This window comes from Loxodonta africana, chromosome 1, assembly GCF_030014295.1.
Source record: "Loxodonta africana isolate mLoxAfr1 chromosome 1, mLoxAfr1.hap2, whole genome shotgun sequence".
Lineage (NCBI taxonomy): Eukaryota > Metazoa > Chordata > Mammalia > Proboscidea > Elephantidae > Loxodonta > Loxodonta africana.
In genome coordinates, this window is record NC_087342.1 from 60030225 (window position 1) to 60048293 (window position 18069).

General features: G+C 41.0%; 1 protein-coding gene across 1 annotated transcript in view; it reads right to left on the reverse strand.

The window, feature by feature from the left end:
* Positions 1 to 18069, reverse strand: part of ATXN1 (ataxin 1) — a 465693-nt gene that overhangs the window by 402766 nt on the left and 44858 nt on the right. The window contains exon 2 of the mRNA XM_023555800.2: positions 8387 to 8512. The gene's annotated coding sequence lies outside the window, so the exon portion shown is untranslated. The remainder of the gene's footprint in view (positions 1 to 8386; positions 8513 to 18069) is intronic.

Consider the following 18069-nt stretch of genomic DNA (forward strand, 5'->3'; position numbering starts at 1 on the left):
TTTTTTCATATTCTCACATCCTATCAAGGGTTTTAGAGTATTGGAGCAGTTCAACCACATCTTTTCTTTGGCAAAATAATTCTTGAAATAGTAGGATGAATGCAATGCAGGGAGAAAAGGCTTAAGCAAGAACACTCTTTAGGAAGCCAGTGCGGTAGTCCAGGCAAGTGATACTAAACACCTAACATAGGACAGAGGCAAGAGAAGAGAGAAGAGTGGGTAGACAGAATATTTAAGAGGTAAAACTAAGAAGCATGTGGTCAAGGGCTGAAGACTAAAGAAGAGAAGGCATGCATCACCAATGAATGGCTGATTGGTGATGCTATTAAGAAGAACAAAACCGGCTGCCACGGAGTCAGCTCCACCTCACGTGTGTCAGAGTAGAACTGTGCTCTACAGCGTTCTCAATGTCTGATTTTTTTTGGAAGTAGATCACCAAGTTTTTCTTTCAAGGCACCTCTGGGTAGACAAGAACCTCTAACCTTCTAGTTAGCAGCCAAGCTCGTTAACCGTTTGTACCACCCCACCCAGGGACTCCTTAAGAAAAACAAGGAACCCATAAAGGATAATGATACCTTTAGGTTTAGACACACGTTTAAGGTATTTATATAATATCCAACTGGGAGAAAGTTGGAAGTAATAATGATCTCATGCTCCGAAGAGGAAGACAGACAAATGTTAGTTATTCATGCCAAATTATTAATGTCACCATGATGGTGGCTGAGCCTCCAGGGGGATCATGCGCAGTACTGAACTCTCGTTAAGTTTCAGCTTTTACTCCAACCATGTGCCAACACGGCAGTTTAGCTGGGAGTTCTTTTGATGCCCAGCAAACACCACCCTTCAAAGCTCTCAAGTTGTCACCAAGAAAGGGAACCTACTAAGTAAATCAACGTGTGTTTTGATGATGCCTATTATAAGAAAATTCACTCCATTTCCTGAACTGGTGTGGTTTACTCACCACCACACCAAACCACATTGCTCCTCTGAAGGTCTGATGTGCTTATTATTAGCCCGTGCTAACATCAGCAAGACAAGCAAGTTACAACGCGTTTAACAGAAGGCATTCTTTGTACTGCTTTACAGAACACCGGCTTAGGTGGAAGGAACCAAATTCCTCTAAGCTGGAAAACATTCACAGAGCTTTCAAATGATAGCCTTTAGTGAGAATACTGTGCCGGCTCCCTTCTTACGGACATCTGCCTTCCAAAAGCAGAGCCTATGATTTAGGTTGCCATTTGGAAATCCTGCCGTCTCCACTATGCACGTTAAACAATGCAAGCGGTACAGACAAACGCTCTTTCAGAACCAGTTTTTCTCTTTCCCAACCCTGGATGGCTACAAGAAAGCAAATATTCCATGTACCACTTCATTGCTGAGTGCTGTTGAGTCAACTCTGGCTCATAGCAACCCTACAGGACTGAGCAGAACAGCCCCACAGGGCTTCCTAAGCTATAACCTTCACAGGAACAGATCACCAGGACTTTTCTCCCGAGGAGCTGCTGGTAGGTTTGAACAGCCAACCTGTTGGTTAGCAGCTAAGCAATTAACGTCTGCACCACCAGGGCTCCTGAAGACCTACCAAACAGCAATGCCCGCATGCGGTGTTTCACCTAAATCACACACTTTATCATTTCTTTAGATTTGTCCATGGTTATTCCTCCACCTGAAAATCTTTAAAGAAGGTTCAAGGACACTTACATAAACAAATGTGCAATTCTATTCTGGAGCTGAGAGTCTGTGCACTTGTTTTACCAAAGCAGGCCTCATCCCTACCCACCCAAGAGAAAGAACCTACACAGAGGACAATCTAGGAAGATCTTCAAGAGGCACATACTAAGAATCTCATTTCCCCTTAACATTGTTTTGGGTATCACCATGGTTTTGTTTTTAGTTGTTTTTTGCTTGTTTTTTTGTTTGTCTTTGCTTAGCTGAGAATATGAGAAAAGGCCCGCTCCCAAACCACTCTCTTCTGCCTTTCTGGTTTCCAAAGCTTCTGAAGTCAAAATTAGATAGAGGCCCAGGGGATGACGCTTCCCTTTCACCACACTGGAACATGTCTTTTAGCACCACCTTAACTCAGGCTTGACACAACTTCTCTAAGTAAAACTGTGACTATGCCATAGTCCCCAAAAAGAAAGAAAGCTGCAAAAAATTTTTAAATGCATTTTTAATGGTTATCTTAACCACTAATAAATTTCCTAATTGTTGTTGTTGTTAGGTGCCTTCGAGTTGGTTCTGACTCATAGAGACCCCGTGCACCACAGAACAAAACACTGCCCTGTCCTGAGCCATCCTTACAATCGTTGTTATGCTTGAGCCCACTGTTGCACCCACTGTGTCAATTCACCTCGTTGAGAGTCTTCCTCTTTTCCGCTGACCCTGTACTTTGCCAAGCATCATGTCCTTCTCCAGAGACTGATCCCTCCTGACAACATGTCCAAAGTATGTAAGATACAGTCTCGCCCACTCTTGCTTCCAAGGAGCATTCTTGTTGAACTTCTTCCAAGACAGATTTATTCATTCTTCTGGCAGTCCATGGTATATTCAATACTCTTCGCCAACACCACAATTCAAAGGCGTCAATTCTTCTTCGGTCTTCCTTATTCATTGTCCAGCTTTCACATGCTTATGATGCGATTGAAAATACCATGGCTTGGGTCAGGCACACCTTAGTCTTCAGGGTGACATCTTTGCTCTTCAACACTCTGAAGAGGTCCTTTGCAGCAGATTTACCCAGTGTGATGTGTCTTTTGATTTCTTGACTGCTGCTTCCATGGCTGTTGATTGTAGTTACAAGTAAAATGAAATCCTTGACAACTTCAATCTTTTCTCCGTTTATGATGTTGCTCACTGGTCCAGTTGTGAGGATTTTTGTTTTCTTTACGTTGAGGTGCAATCCATACTGAAGGCTGTGGTCTTTGATCTTCATTAGTAAGTGCTTCAAGTCCTCTTCACTTTCAGCAAGTAAGGTTGTGTCATCTGCATAACACAGGTTGTTAATGAGTCTTCCTCCAATCTTGATGCCCCATTCTTCTTCATATAGTCCAGCTTCTTGGATTATTTGCTCAGCATACAGATTGAATAGGTATGGTGAAAGGGTACAACCCTGATGCACACCTTTCCTGACTTTAAACCACTCAGTACTCCCTTTTCTGTCCGAACAACTGTCTCTTGATCTATGTAAAGGTTCCTCATGAGCACAATTAAGTGTTCTGGAATTCCCATTCTTCGCAATGTGTCTGTTGGTTTGTCGTACTGTGGGGGCTTGCCTGTTGCTGTGATGCTGGAAGCTATGCCACCAGTATTCAGATACCAGCAGGGTCACCCATGGAGGACAGGTTTCAGCTGAGCTTCCAGACTAAGACAGACTAGGAAGAAGGACCCAGCAGTCTACTGAAAAGCATGAGCCACTGAAAAGCTTACGAATAACATTGGAACATTTCCTAATTACACCACTGTTTTACTTGGTAGGTTAGCTAGCCTTCCGTGGGTTCTTCAGTTTGGTTTTAGACTTGAACTAGCCGTCAGATCCCTTAACCAGGGTTGGAACCACCAGCAAGGGCATTCAAGAGTTGCACCAGAAGCAACAACACCCTGCAAATCTCTTCTGGGGAATCCAATCCAGGCTTGCCCTTGCTGGAGCAAGAGGAGAAGGGAAGGCAGGCAGGAGGCCAAGTGTCACAGTTGCAGTCGGTCAGCATCAGATTCAAATCCAGCATCAGCCTCCGCCACTGGAGGTGCTTTGAAGTGTGTCCACTGCAGCTTAACTTTATCCATTTTAGTGACGGGACTGCTCTCCTGCCACCAAAACTGACAACCTGCAAGTCCTAACAACCTGAAGAAATGGCATGCAAAACAAACTGCAGACAGCAGTAGGCGTGTCTTTGGGAGCTGAGGATAAAGCACATAGGTTACGGCAGTCCTGCCCCCACCCTCAGATCCTTCTCCAGGCCTGGTACCCTAGTCCAAAGCTCCCAGCAGTCCTGCTATGCCACACTCAGCCAGGGGCTACTCCCACCTCTAGGGACAAAAAGAGTCAGTGGCCGAGGAGAGAGAGACATCTGGAAGGGTTCCAAATGAGTCTCCATTCCAGGCCTAGTGGGATTACTCTCCATGTCCAGGTAAAACCCAGGTTTCTCAGGGTTCATAGAATATGCTGGCCCATATGTTGAAAGGGCCAGACAACTGAAGAGCAAATGTAACCATTATGGTTTGATGCCTCTGACAACAACAAGCAAATATTTCCTGAGCACCTATTATGTGCTCAGTCCTGGGCCCTCTGCTGCAGGTAAGGAGGCAGACAGAGGGATACTCAAGTAGTCTCGGACGGTTGTTCCCGACTCAGTGAGCAGAACAGTTGCCTGACTACAACTCAACAACAAAAAGACAGGCAATTCAATTAAAAAGCAAGCAAAAGGTGGCTACCACCACTGACCGTTCTGATGGGGGTCACAAATAGAATAATGCATGGGAGAAAAATGTGGAGCAGAACTCAACTCTTTAAAAAAAAAAAAAACAGACAAACTGGAACAGTAGAGAACAGTGACCTTCCTGAGACTATTGCCCTGAGACACTTTTTATGCCTAGAGCCGAGCCTATCCCCAGAGATCGCCCTTTAGTGAAACAGTAGAGTGCCACACAAAATAAATAAAGGATATTACCCGTAAGATCGGTGCTCTACTTTAAAACCACCTGTGTGAGACCAAAAGGTCAGCAATTACTCAAAAGCAAAGATGAGATGATAGGGGGGCAGGAAAAACTGGAGCACAGTACTGAAAATGGAACAAATAGAACGCAATTAAAGAGAATGTTGACACCTTGTGATAAATGTAGCAAATGCCACTCAACGATTTGTGCACAGGGCCCAATTTGGTAAACTTTCACTAAAAATTCAATGAAATATTATTTTTAAAAATGGGTTGAACAGACATTTTTCCAAAGAAGATATACAAATGGCCAATAGGCCTATGAAAAGATGTTCGACATCATTAATCATTTTTGTCGTTATTGTTGTCTGCCACTGAGTCAATTCCGACTCGTAGCAACCCTATATGACACAATAGAACTGCCCTATGGGATCTCCAAAACTATAATCCTTGGGAGTGGGAATAGATTGCCATTTCTTTTCTCCCATGGAGCCAATGATTGGGTTTGAACCGAAGACCTTTCAATTAGCAACTAAGTGCTTAACCATTGCACATAGAGAAATGTAAACCAAGAGCACAGTGGGATACCCTTTCATCCCCACTAGTATGGCTGTTATCAAAATAATGTGGACATGGAGAAACTGGAACCCTCATCCCCTGCTGGCAGGGTTGCAAAATGGGAAACACTTTGGCAGGTCCTCAAACAGTTAAACATAGAATTATCTTATGGCCCAGCAATTCCACTCCTAGGTATGTACCCAAGAAACTGGAAAGGAGCAACTCAAATATGTGTACACCAACGTTCACTGTAGCATCATTCACAATAGCCAAAAGGTAGAAACAACCCAAGTGTCCATCAACTGAGGAACTGATAAACAAAATGTGGTCATAATGGAATATTACTCAGCCTTAAAGAGAAATGATGTCCTGATACATGCTACAACATGGATGAACCTTGAAAACATCATGCTGAGTGAAATAAGTCAGGCACAAAAAAGGGCAAATATAGTATGATCCCACTTATACAAAATAACTAGAATAGGCAAATGCATAAAGACAAGAGTTTTTTGGTAGTTGCCAGGGGCTGGGAAGTGGGAAGAACAGCGAGTTGTTGCCAGAGGGTCTGAGTCTAGTAACAGGAGACGTCTTCAGATGGAGAGCGGTGACAGGTACGCAACATGGAGAATATAATTAACGTTGCTCAATTGTACATTTAAAAATGACTAAAATGGCAACTTTTTTGTATTCTATGTTTCACTGCAATAAAATTTAAAAACAGAGTCATCGAATCTAGAGTTGCTATCTCTGCAATTTTAATATACCCATCCAGGTGATTCTGATGCAGGAAGTCCTCAGCCTAGCTCACCCCTGAGAAGCACTGCTTTGTGATCTGATTCCTGCCCTCAAGCAGTTGCAATCCAGATGAGGTAATGACAAACACCCAGCAAGAGATTTTTTTAAACCACCAAATTATATGATGCAGACTCTGAATGCTATAAGCGTTCTGAAAGAGAGGCCAATCAGTGACCCACATCTCCTGATTGAGCGTGATAAGGTGGCTTTCACATACAGCACAAATGAAGATGAAGGCGAGGGTAGAAGGCCTTCAACAAACAGGTAAAGATGCTGATTATAGGGACGGTTGCCGGAAATCCTGGTGGCGTAGTGGTTAAGTGCTACAGCTGCTAACCAAAAGGTCAGCAGTTCGAATCTGCCAGGTGCTCCCTGGAAACTCTACGGGGCATTTCTACTCTGTCCTATGGGTTCACTATGAGTTGGAATCCACTCGATGGCAGTGGGTTTGGTTTTTTTTTTTTTTAAGGTCACCTAGAGAACCATAAAACTGGCATTTCCAGATAAAACCGTTTGAATTTTCATTCTAATACGGCATTCATGTGGTTTCCTGCACTTCATCATTTAACATTTGTAAGAGAAAAAAAAAAAAGAAATGCATTCTGAAACCCAAATAGTGTACCACTCATAAGCAGACAGCCAGCTGCCACCGAGAGTGACATCTGAGCATCCTTTAAAGGGCCCCTCACAGCTCAGCTTCAGAAAGGGGACATTTTGTAAGGAAGAAAGACAAAATAAATTCCGTTCAATGTAAAACAAAGTTTGGGGCTCCACAGGATTAAAGGACTGGCAGATAACCAGTAACAAAGTGACAGCAGAGAGGTGGAAACATTTAGATCTCCTACAGAAAAAAAAAAAAAAACACAATTATTCAACACGTGCCTATCTCTTTTACTTGAATATAAAATTCACATGATGCTGTGTCATTTTTTTTTTTTATGTTAAGAGGGAAGAAATTATTAACCACAGAAACCGAAATTCCTACTTGACCGAAGGACTGGTTAATGGGACCAGTGCTGGGCAGGAAGAAGAGAACCGCCAGGTACCTGGCCCCTTTCTTCCACACTGGCTGGAACAATTGGCCCCTCTACAAAACAAGACTTGCCAAGGACACACAATATACTCGACTGAACAAGAGTTAAAGGGGATAATTATTTAACCGATTTCACTACAGTAAATTATAGAATTTGGTATTTACAAGAGACCATCGAGAACATCTAGGTACGTGCCCACATTTTTTTACCGATGACTCATTGCAAGAAAATGAGTAAGTTGTCCACGGTCACAAAGATAGTTGGGGCAGAACTGGGCTTCCATCTGAGGACTCTATTTTCAGGAAATACAATGAACCAGGCTGATAAACCACCACTCGTCTGTCGGTTTGTCATACTGTGGTGGCTTCCGTGCTGCTATGCTGCCAGAAGCTATGCCACCAGGATTTCAAATACCAGCAGGGTCACCCAAGGTGGACTGGTTTCAGCAGAGCTTCCACATTATAATGGACTAGGAAGAAAGGCCTGGAGACCTACATTCAAAAGTTGGCCAACGGAAACCTTACAGATCACAACAGAACACTGTCCAACTTGCTTGTCTGGACACGTCATCAGGAGACATCAATCACTAGAGGAGGACATCATGTTTGGTGAAGCAAAGGGGCAGTGAGGGCACAGGAGGCCCTCAGTGAGATGGACGGCTACAATAGCTGTAACCATGGCCTCAAACATGCTGGCCATTGTGAGGATGACACAGGACCAGAGCAGACTCAACAGCGGCTACAATAACAGGCCGAGAAAACCTCTTTGGAAGTTCACATAATTGGGGTGTATAGTTTATAATTTATTTATAACCCATTTATCATTTCGAGTATAAGTATTTGAATTCCAACCCCCAAACCAAGATCATCCATCAGGGGGATCATATTTCATTAAAAGGTACTACATAAATGTTTGTTGATGGGATTTGAAAACTCACAAAGCTTCTCACCTTGGCCATTCCAATACTCACCACAGCTTAACGAGTTTGCCACCAGATTGAATCCACTCTGTGATTAATCCCTTATGCTTTCTGGAAACTGTGTCTTGTTTGTTATTTGTGTGTTTAGTTGTTTGGGTGTTTTGGATTTTTTCTCCCTTTTTGGTGTTTTTCTATCCACAAACATGTTCTACTCAGATCCTACTATTTTGCAAATTTCAGAAACAAACGCGCTAAGTAAATTTAGTGGCTCCCTTGGCTCTCAATGACTAGAACAACATTTTCTCAAACCTCCTTTTGCTTGAACTGTAAAGAGATAGCTCTGCACTTGAATAAAATGTCCCAGGACACCAAATAGATGACAACTGATGAAACTGAACGCTAAGGAATGCCAAGTCCTTCGGACGACTTACCAAAAACCATTTGTGTTTCAAGACCGTTCAGAGAGGCTGAAGTCCACTCCCTCTCTCTTGCTCGTGATCCGTAACAGCACTACTTCTGAGGCCTCAGAATAAACGTTCTCATTATGCTCCAGTATGCTGCAGCAAAACAAAACAAAACACCGAGTCAGAATGAAAATGCCACTTCAAGCAGTTAGTGGAGAGTTCAGGGGAAATCCCCGGCTTTTCTCAAATGCACATTTTACAACCTCAAACAAGCATATTAACTACCAGGGTGGAGGTATCGCACAACTGATCTCCACGCGGTGTCCTAAAATACAGGCGGTTGGGAGGAAGGGGGAGCAAAAAAGAAAGAAAACAAAGCACCAGGCTGGGGTAGGTGATGCATCTTGAAAAGTATAATATACACCACTGGGAATTTGCTTGCAGCATTTCAAATTTACTAATCGGAATAAGTAAATACAGAAGAATTCGTGACATTTAAGTGATTAAAGACTCTGAAGTACAGTTATCAAGGGCAGAAAGCAGAGAAAAAGTGTTTCAAACTAGAATTCATCTGATTCTGTCCATTAAAGACTCTGACTACTGGTTGAGCTGCCATCTTTCCCCTAATTAAAGAGATAGTAAGATGGAAACCCTGGTGGCGTAGTGGTTAACAGCTACAGCTGCTAACCAAAAGGTCGGCAGTTCAAATCCACCAGGTGTTCCTTGGAAACCCTATGGGGCAGTTCTACTCTGTCCTATAGGGTCACTATGAGTTAGAATCGACTTGATGGCAACGGGTTTTTTTTTTTTTTTTAAGATGGAATAAAAAAGGTAAAGTGTAAGAACAGGGCAGGTCATTGATGGGTTTCAGTTGTCTGAACTCTTGACAAATCTTGATAAACACTTCCTCCACCCAAGTGTAAAAAGCTATAGTTATTTTATACACTGAATTTCAAATGAACGGCTAAAATATGCATGCCTGTTTACCCCCACTCCCAGCAGCTGATAAAGCCTACACTTTTTTTTTTTTTTTTGGAACAGCGTGTGACAAGGTCGCTCTGGAGAGCTCTCTTGTGCAGTTGGGACTTTATAGCACTCACTTGTCAGGGGCTGTTGGTCTAACCTCTAATGCGTACTTAAATCCACCCCACTGTTTGTCTTTTGGCAATGGCCAGTGGAGGGTTTGGAAAGAGTCCTACGTCCTTTTTTAAAATCTTTTCTTTATGAGCTCCTCCACATCTGTTGTGAAAGCCCATCAGAAGCTTGTCGTCGTCCAGTTATTCCACATTGCACCTATGATTTTAAATCTCAATCAATCACTGAAGGTCCTGGGCAATCACTAAAGGTCTCATCACCAAGCAATTCAGTTTTGAGATAGAGGACTAACTTTTATGCCTCACAATGTTGCTGTCCCTGGGTGGTGCAAACGGGTAAGGTGCTTGGCTGCTAACTGAAAGGTTGGAGGTTCGAGTCCACCCAAAGGTGTGTCGGAAAAAAGGCCTGGTGATCTACTATTGAAAACCCTATGGATCACAGTTCCACTCTGACACAAATGGAATCAGAATCAACTCCACGGCAACTGTGGGTTTTTGTTTGTTTGCCTGTTTTAGGTTGCTGTGTCAATAGCCAGTTCTTTGGAAGCCTTCTGAAGCTATTATTTTATGGAATAATCGACTTTTTAAAAAAGAGTTTTAGGGGTTGTGTATACCTGTAGTTAAATTCATGTGGCCACTTACAACTTTTGAGGAGGAGGAGAAAGCTTCTCTTGATTAATGTTTAAGCAAGCGACTCGAGTTTAACACCACTGTAGTATCTTCAGTCTAACTGAAAGAGCAGCTGCCTGAAAGTGGCAATGCCTTCTTTATTTTCTTGATGCGCTCAATCCCCACAGAAAGTGGGGTTGTAACGGTTTTATTAGTTCTCTGAGCAGTTTTCATGAAATGTAACTCAGCTCCCACTCAAATGTGTAACAGTAACAGATTGATACAAATCAACATAAGCCAGGAAGTTCAAAGCATGACAAGCTGCCTTTAGTTCACAGGCTTGGTACAAACAGAATGTGGACAAAGGAGGAGGATTTAAAGTAAGCCCACTGCATTGGAGAGAGATGCTGACGAAGAGTGAGCTACTTGTATCAGGTGGACACTTGAGACTGTGTTGGCATCTCCTGTCTGGAGGGGAGATAGGAGGGTAGAGAGGGTTAGAAACTGGCAAAATTGTCACGAAAGGAGAGACTGGAAGGAGGGAGCAGGCTGACTCATTACGGGCAGATAAGTGGGAGTATGAAGTAAGGTGTATATAAGCTTATACGTGACAGACTGACTTGATCTGTAAACGTTCACTTAAAGCGCAATAAAAATTATTTTAAAAAATAATAATAAAAATAAAGTAAGCCCACTGCAAGTTATTGTCTGGCATCAATCTTCATTTACTAAAAATAAATTGCTGGATTTCTCTTGTTTGTTACCAATTTTGTATCTTGGTATTTTAAAACTGGAAGAGTTCTTTGTAATCTAGTTCAAACTTTCTCTGCAAATGAAGTTGCTGGCCCAGAGCGGTCAATGGACCTCTGAAAGTCACACGGTAAGTTAGTCTGTGTCTTGACTAGACTCAGGGTTTACTGACCTCATGCTCATTGCCTCTCAATGGACATACAGTCATTCAATGCAATGTAATGTAGTTTTGGAGTCCCTAGATGATGCAGAGGATTAACATGCTCAGGTGCTAACCAAAAGGTTGGCAGTTCAAGTCTACCCAGAGGAGCTTCAGAAAAAACGCCTGGCAATCTACTTCAAAGAATCAGCCCCTGAAAACCCTACGGAGCACAGCTCTACTCTGACACACATGGGGTCGCCCTGAGTGGGAGCTGACTCTATGGCAACTAGAATGTGGTTTTGGTGCGAAAAGCACCAGTAGCAAACACCTTCTTAAAATGCTCTTTCCTTTTTCTTTCCTTTTCTGTTTTCTTTTTGCCCAAAAGAAATTCATTTCGGGACTATATTCTTATCACCTGCCTTGGAGCAAGATTTATCTGGGAGAAGCAGAAAGCCTTCACTGTTAGTTCAAGATCATTACTGGCTTCCTTAGCCAGGTGTCTATGGGAGCAGAACTCATGCTATTTATCCTTATTGTTAACTGGTATCGAGTCCGCTCTGACTCAAGGCAACTCTATGCACAACAAAACGAAATGATGCCTGTTTGGGGCTCTGGCCGTTGTGATCCATAAGGTTTCCACTGGCTGATTTTCCAAAGTAGATCACCAGGCCTTTCTTCCTTGTCAATCTCAGTCTGGAAGCTCCATTGAAACCTCTTTAGCATCACAGAAACATGGAAGCTACCACTGACAGACAGGTGGCGGCTGTGCATGAGGTACGCTGGCCAGGAATCAGACCCACGTCTTCCGCATGGAAGTTAAGAATTCCACCACTGAACCTCCAATACTCTATTATTTGTGTGAAAAAGAAATAAGGTCTCATCTAAGTGACGCTATTTTCCATTCTTTTTTATCTGTGTAGATATGAAGAAGTTGGAAGTAACTCATTTTGTGATTTATAGCTGCCCCTCAATTACACAAAATACAACAGGTACGAGACCATTTTTATCAAAAGACAACCACTGTAAATTCTCCACACCTCATTTTACCCAAGAATTTCAATCCACTTACCATCTTCAGCAAAATTTCCACCACTGGTGCTAATAATCCTCAAAACAATCTGGCTTAGGCTTAATCTCCATTCCCTACCGTTTCTGTTTGCCAGGTGAAATTATAACAGAGATAAAGCCAAAGTCCAGAAAGGAGAAAGGGAAGCTTGCCCTCTAGAATCTGTCTGAATACGTGAAAGCTGGCTGTTTAAACAAAGATTTCACTCCAGATGATATCTTTACATGGTTTAAAAAAAAAAAAAGATAAGCCTTCTTCTGACACTTTTCCGGCCAGTTATAAGCAGCAGCAGCAAAGTGTTGTGAGAAAGAACTAGCCATGAGATTTGCTTGTTCATTTTAGTATCGCAGCTAACTGGATGTTTTAGCTTAATTCACAACATATCCTACATAGAATTACTTATCTATCAAATGAAGGGACTGAAGTAAATACTCTCCATATTAATACCCACTTATAGTTCAAGTAGTTTTATATGTGTCTGAATGCACAATATCAAATAAGAGCTCTATAAACACAATTATATCTTATGTATTTGACCTGCTAAGTACATCTTTAGGAGCCCTGGTGGAGCAGTGGTTAAGCACTGCTGACCCAGGGTGGTCAATGGGCCTCTGTAAGTCATAGTGTGTATCTTGACTCAACTTAGGGGGAAAGATGTAGCAGACTGCTTCTGTAAAGATTACAGCCTTGGAAACCCTATGGGGCAGTTCTGCTCTGTCCTATAGGGTCACTGGAACTCTGAATCAACTCAACAGCAACGTGTTTGGTTTTATTAGAGATCCTAGTGAGATATCAAGTAGATAGCTGGATTTATAAATCTGGAATTCAGAGACAGGTGTGGATAGAAAATAGAAGTTGAAGCTTAGGTTAACTGTGGTAGTCAGCCTCCAAGATGGCCAGGAATGATCCCCGCCTCTTGGTAGCCCCCTGCATAATCCCCATCCGCTAGTGTGGACTGGATTTAGTGACTCACCTCTAGCAAAGAGAATGTGACAAAGGCAATGAGATGACAGTCTGAAGGCTGAGTTATGACAAGACTGTGGCTACCATCTTGGGTGCTCTCTCACATTCTCTTCTGACTTACTTACCCTGGGGGAAGCCAACCGCCATTAACTGAGGCAGTCCTATGAAAGGTAGGTCCAAGGGGCATGGAACTGAGACCTACCAGCAACTATGTGAGTGCACGTAAACGCCCCACCTTTGGAAGGGACTGGATAATGTGTAGGAGAGAGATGCTGATGAAGAGTGAGCTACTTGTATCAGGCGGACACTTGAGGCTGTGTTGGCATCTCCTGTCTGGAGGGGAGATAGGAGGGTAGAGAGGGTTAGAAACTGGCAAAATTGTCACAAAAGGAGAGACTGGAAGGGCTGACTCATTAGGGGGAGAGTAAGTGGGAGTATGGAGTAAGGTGTATATAAACTTATATGTGACAGACTGACTTGATTTGTAAACGTTCACTTAAAGCTCAATAAAAATTATTAAAAATAAAAAAAGCCCCACCTTCACTGAAACCTTCAGAGGAAACCATAGCCCCTGCCATTGACTTGACTGCAACCTCGTGAGAGGCCTTGTGCCAGTGACACCACCTAGGATGTGCCCCAATTCCTAACTGACGGAAATTCTGAGACAGCACAATATTTATGGTTTTAAGCCACTAAATTTTGGGGCAATTTGTTACATATCGATACATAACTAATACAGTTATGATGTGGGAGGCACTGTTCTAAGAACTTTACGTGACTTTTTCCATCTGGAGGAAGTGAGTCACAAAGAGGTTAATCCCTTGCCCAACACAGCCCATCTTACATGTGGTAGAGGTGGGAATCAAACTCAGCCAACTCAGGCCATCTGACCCAGAGCCTAGGCTTTTAACCTCTGCATGACACTGCTCCTCTATGATAACCTTTCTTCCTACTTTACATGTGATGAGGTCTGACTACAGAAAGTGTTAACATCACATAATTTCTACCAACCTTGGCCCATCAACACCCTCATCAAACGTCTTAACCTACTATATACCTCTACAGTTCTTCTATTTTGGACGCCCCAAATATGTATAAACTATACTCCATCATCAAAGTTGATGGAAAGGCTGCCTCTCGCTGTTCAAAGAGTAACCTCAGTCTGGTAAATTTGGCTGATTTAACTATTAGAAAATTTCTGACACGTTTTGCAAAACATTCTAGTATACATCCTCTAGAATGTACACTACACTGTAGACTCCAGGGTCCTTTGCACATCTGAAGAGTTCTCCCTAAAACTACCCAATGTTGAGGAAAAGAACAAGATACTGAATAAGATAGTCCCAGTAATTTCTGACAATGTTCTGTTGGCAATATAAAGTCACTAAGGATTCAAACGATATTAAGTTTGTAAGTAGGAACTGGCAAGACCCCCAAAAATAAAAAAAACAAAAGCTGTTGAACTATATAAGGTACAATGACTGTTGTCCTTTTAATTATTATAACAAATTAAGACTTTTCCATTCTTTCCCTGACATAGACACGTGAAATACAGAAAGTGAAAGAAATTATCTCTATACTTCTGCCTCAATACAAACTGAGAATGGCATTGTGTCTAAAAGAAATGGTTGCTGGTTAATACTAGTATCATTCTTATTTTTTAAGAGCCTAATGTCTGTCCTGTAGCAGCCAGGAACATATACTTCATCCATGCTGATGGAATGCTTTTCTTTTATTTTAACTTGATAGGATCATGTCTACAACCAATGCAAATGAAACAACTGGAAAGAAAGAATCATGGGGGAAAAAATACAACAAAACCAATTGCCGTTCACAGATCCTTCTGTTCCAGAAACCAATTGCTTTTAAAAAGACATGTGATGCAACCACCAAAGGTATTTCTTGGCATTTAGACATGTCAAAAAGTAGCAATAGCTTCACAGTTAGGATGCCACACTTAACCTCCAATTTGGACAATTTGTGTGGAGATGAGATGATGTTGTTTTATGACACAAGAAGCAGATGGGACTAATTAACTCACCAAAACATCTAATGCAGAGTTTTAAAAAGTATATGAGTTTGGAAACATAAATAAAAACAGTTTAGAAGATTATAAGCCAAGCAATATGAGTGTATTCTTTTTTTTTCTTTAAGGAAGTCAATCAGATTAGCTGAAAATTCTTCTGGGTCTTCCTCTAAATAAAGTATAAATCTGAAGGAAAGCATCTAATGAATCTTGCTTTTATTTTTAAAAAATGATAAGAGGGTAGTATACCTCATACACTAGCCAGTCTGTACAATGGAATATCATATCTACTTCCAAAAAAAAGTCAGAGTCTTGAAAAACCCTATGGAGCCCAGTTCTACTCTGCACACACTGGGTCGCCAAGACTCAGAATTGACTCCATAGCAACTAACAATAACAGGCATCTCCCAAAGTGCATTGTTCACTAGAGTGAATTCTGTGGTTCTTAAACTTTGTAATCTCAAGTCCTCTTTACACTCTTAAAATTTACAGAAGATCCCCAAAGAGCTAATTTTAATTAAATAGATTATATTTAATGACATTAGTCATGTTAGAAATTAAAATCGAGAAAATCAAAAAATATTTATTAGTTCCTTTTATAAAAATAGTATCGCCATTGTGTGCTAAAACATATCTTTCTGGGAAAAAAAAAAAAACAAACATAAAACTCTATTTTTCCAAACAAAAAAGTTAGTGAGAACAGTGGCATTGATTTAAATTTTTAAAAAACCTTTTTAATGTCTGGCTTAATAAAAAAAACTGTTAAATTCTCATGTCTGCGTCTGCTTTCAATTTGCTGTGTTATGAAATATATGCAGAAAATCTGGCCTCAAATAAATCTGTTGCTGGGAAAAGGAGGAGTATTTCAATGGTCTTTTCAGCTAGTTATTCGTATTCTTCTTTAATATTACACCAAAACTTGACAAGTGGTAGTTTCATCCAGGACAGTAGCAATGTGCAATCTGATACAGACCAGTGAATTTTCTATTCTCCTTTATATTAAAATTCCTTGATCTACCTTGCACTTTCAATATATCTTTCACGCATGCATCATTTGGTAACATCCTGCATCGGTCAATAGGAAAATGTTAGTTCTTTGACTTAGGCAGATCTTCCAAATGTTGACACACTTCATGATATCAAGTGTCATGTTTCCTCTGAAAAATTCCATGATACGTTTGTGAGAATGGGAGCAAAATAGGTAAATAACAAGTTAGTATTATTATAAAAAATCATTTTGATCTTGCAGACACCCCCCAAAAAAGGCTCAGGAGTTCTCAAAGTGAGAACCACGGGCTAGGCAAAGCCTTATATATAAGCTCTACACTTCCCTGACAGAGGTAAAACCACAGAACCTCGAGTTTCCTTCCAACTCTTGGTTTCTCTAACTATGACCATGCCATTAACCAGTGGGGGAGAACAGAAAAGTGTTACCAGTGAAGAAAACATTCGCTCACTTGGATTCTACCAGGTAACAATCTGAAAATTGTACATTTTAGACTTTTCTTTAGCAAACACACTTTTTTCCAACTTTGGGGTTAATAATCTAGTAAAGATTTGTTTTAACTAAAGAGGATAAACTTTTGAAGCATCATGGAAGAGATTCAGAAAAATCTTTCCCATGAAATGAATTAATGAAGTAACTATATAATTATAAACCATGATTTATCCATTAAGAAGGTACCCAAAGAGCTACTAAACAACACTGGTTAGCTCTGGATATTAATGTATAAACACAATAATAATAATGGCTAAAATCTCAATGTTAAGCCCTCAAATTACATTATTTCCTTTAAGCCTGGATGGTGGTGGATGTTTACCTTATCCTCATTTTATAAATGAAGAGGTGGAGGCAGAAGGGCTAAATAACATACTCAAGGTCACACAATAAGTGACAAATTCAGGATCCCAACCTCTATCTGTCTAACATCAAAGATTCAGCTCCTCATTATGCTGTCCCCATGCCAATTAATAGTTTACTGAACTTCAGTAATTCGGATTCTTCCTCTGGCCATTATTCCAAAATCATAAAATATCCTCTTCACTTTCTTTTATCAAAGTGAGGAGTTGCCTGATGAATTTCCTTCAGAGCTCACCTTAACATATGGACATATCAGTAAGGCTCTTTAGCCTCCCAACAACAGACTGGCAATCAAGTGGAAATAAAAATGAAGTCGTGCTCAAAAGTTGTATGTGTTAGATGCTGTGAAGTCCAAGCTTTTGATTCTTAAAAGGTCATGAGGATGAAGCACTGATAAAAACGTTCTGTAAATAAAACTCAAGGTGCTATCAGCCTGTATCCCCATTCATTTCTCTGAAAGTACACTTATGAGACAAGGTCAACGAAAATGTCTGTCAGTTCTAAGGCACCCCAGTAACCACAGAGGTAGTATTATCCTTCCCATGTGCTTTCTAAACCCTCAGCTCCCTCAGGTCAGTCTGTTCTCTATCCAAGGGACACAGCCTGTTCATTCCACCTCTGCCCTTTTGTCATTTTCTTTTCACCTCAGATGGGTTTCCTTCGGCTAACCCGGAATCATTAAAAACTTACCTAATACCTTCTAAGTAATCATTTTTTTTTTAATTGTGGTGAAAATATATATAACATAACATTTGCCACTTCAACATTTTTTACATGTACCATTCAGTGACACTGATTACGTTAATCACGATGCAGCCATCACCGTATCCAAATACTGAAGCTGTTGACAACTAAAAAAAAAGATCAATGAAATTAGCAAACCTTTAGCTAGACGCACAAAGAAAAATCAGAAAAGATGCAAATAACCAAAGTAACAAATTAAAATGGAGACATCACAGCTGACCCGGCAGAAATAAAAAGGATAATAATGGAATTCTATGAACAACTGTAGGCCAACAAACTAGATGACTTGGATGAAATGGACAAATTCCGAGAAACACATAATCTACTTAACTTGACTCAAGAAGAAACACAAAATCTGAACAGACCCATAACAAGTGAAGATACTGAATCAGTATTCAAAAATCTCCCTCCAAAAAAGACTTCAGTTGATAATTCTTAATCATTTCGTCAATGCC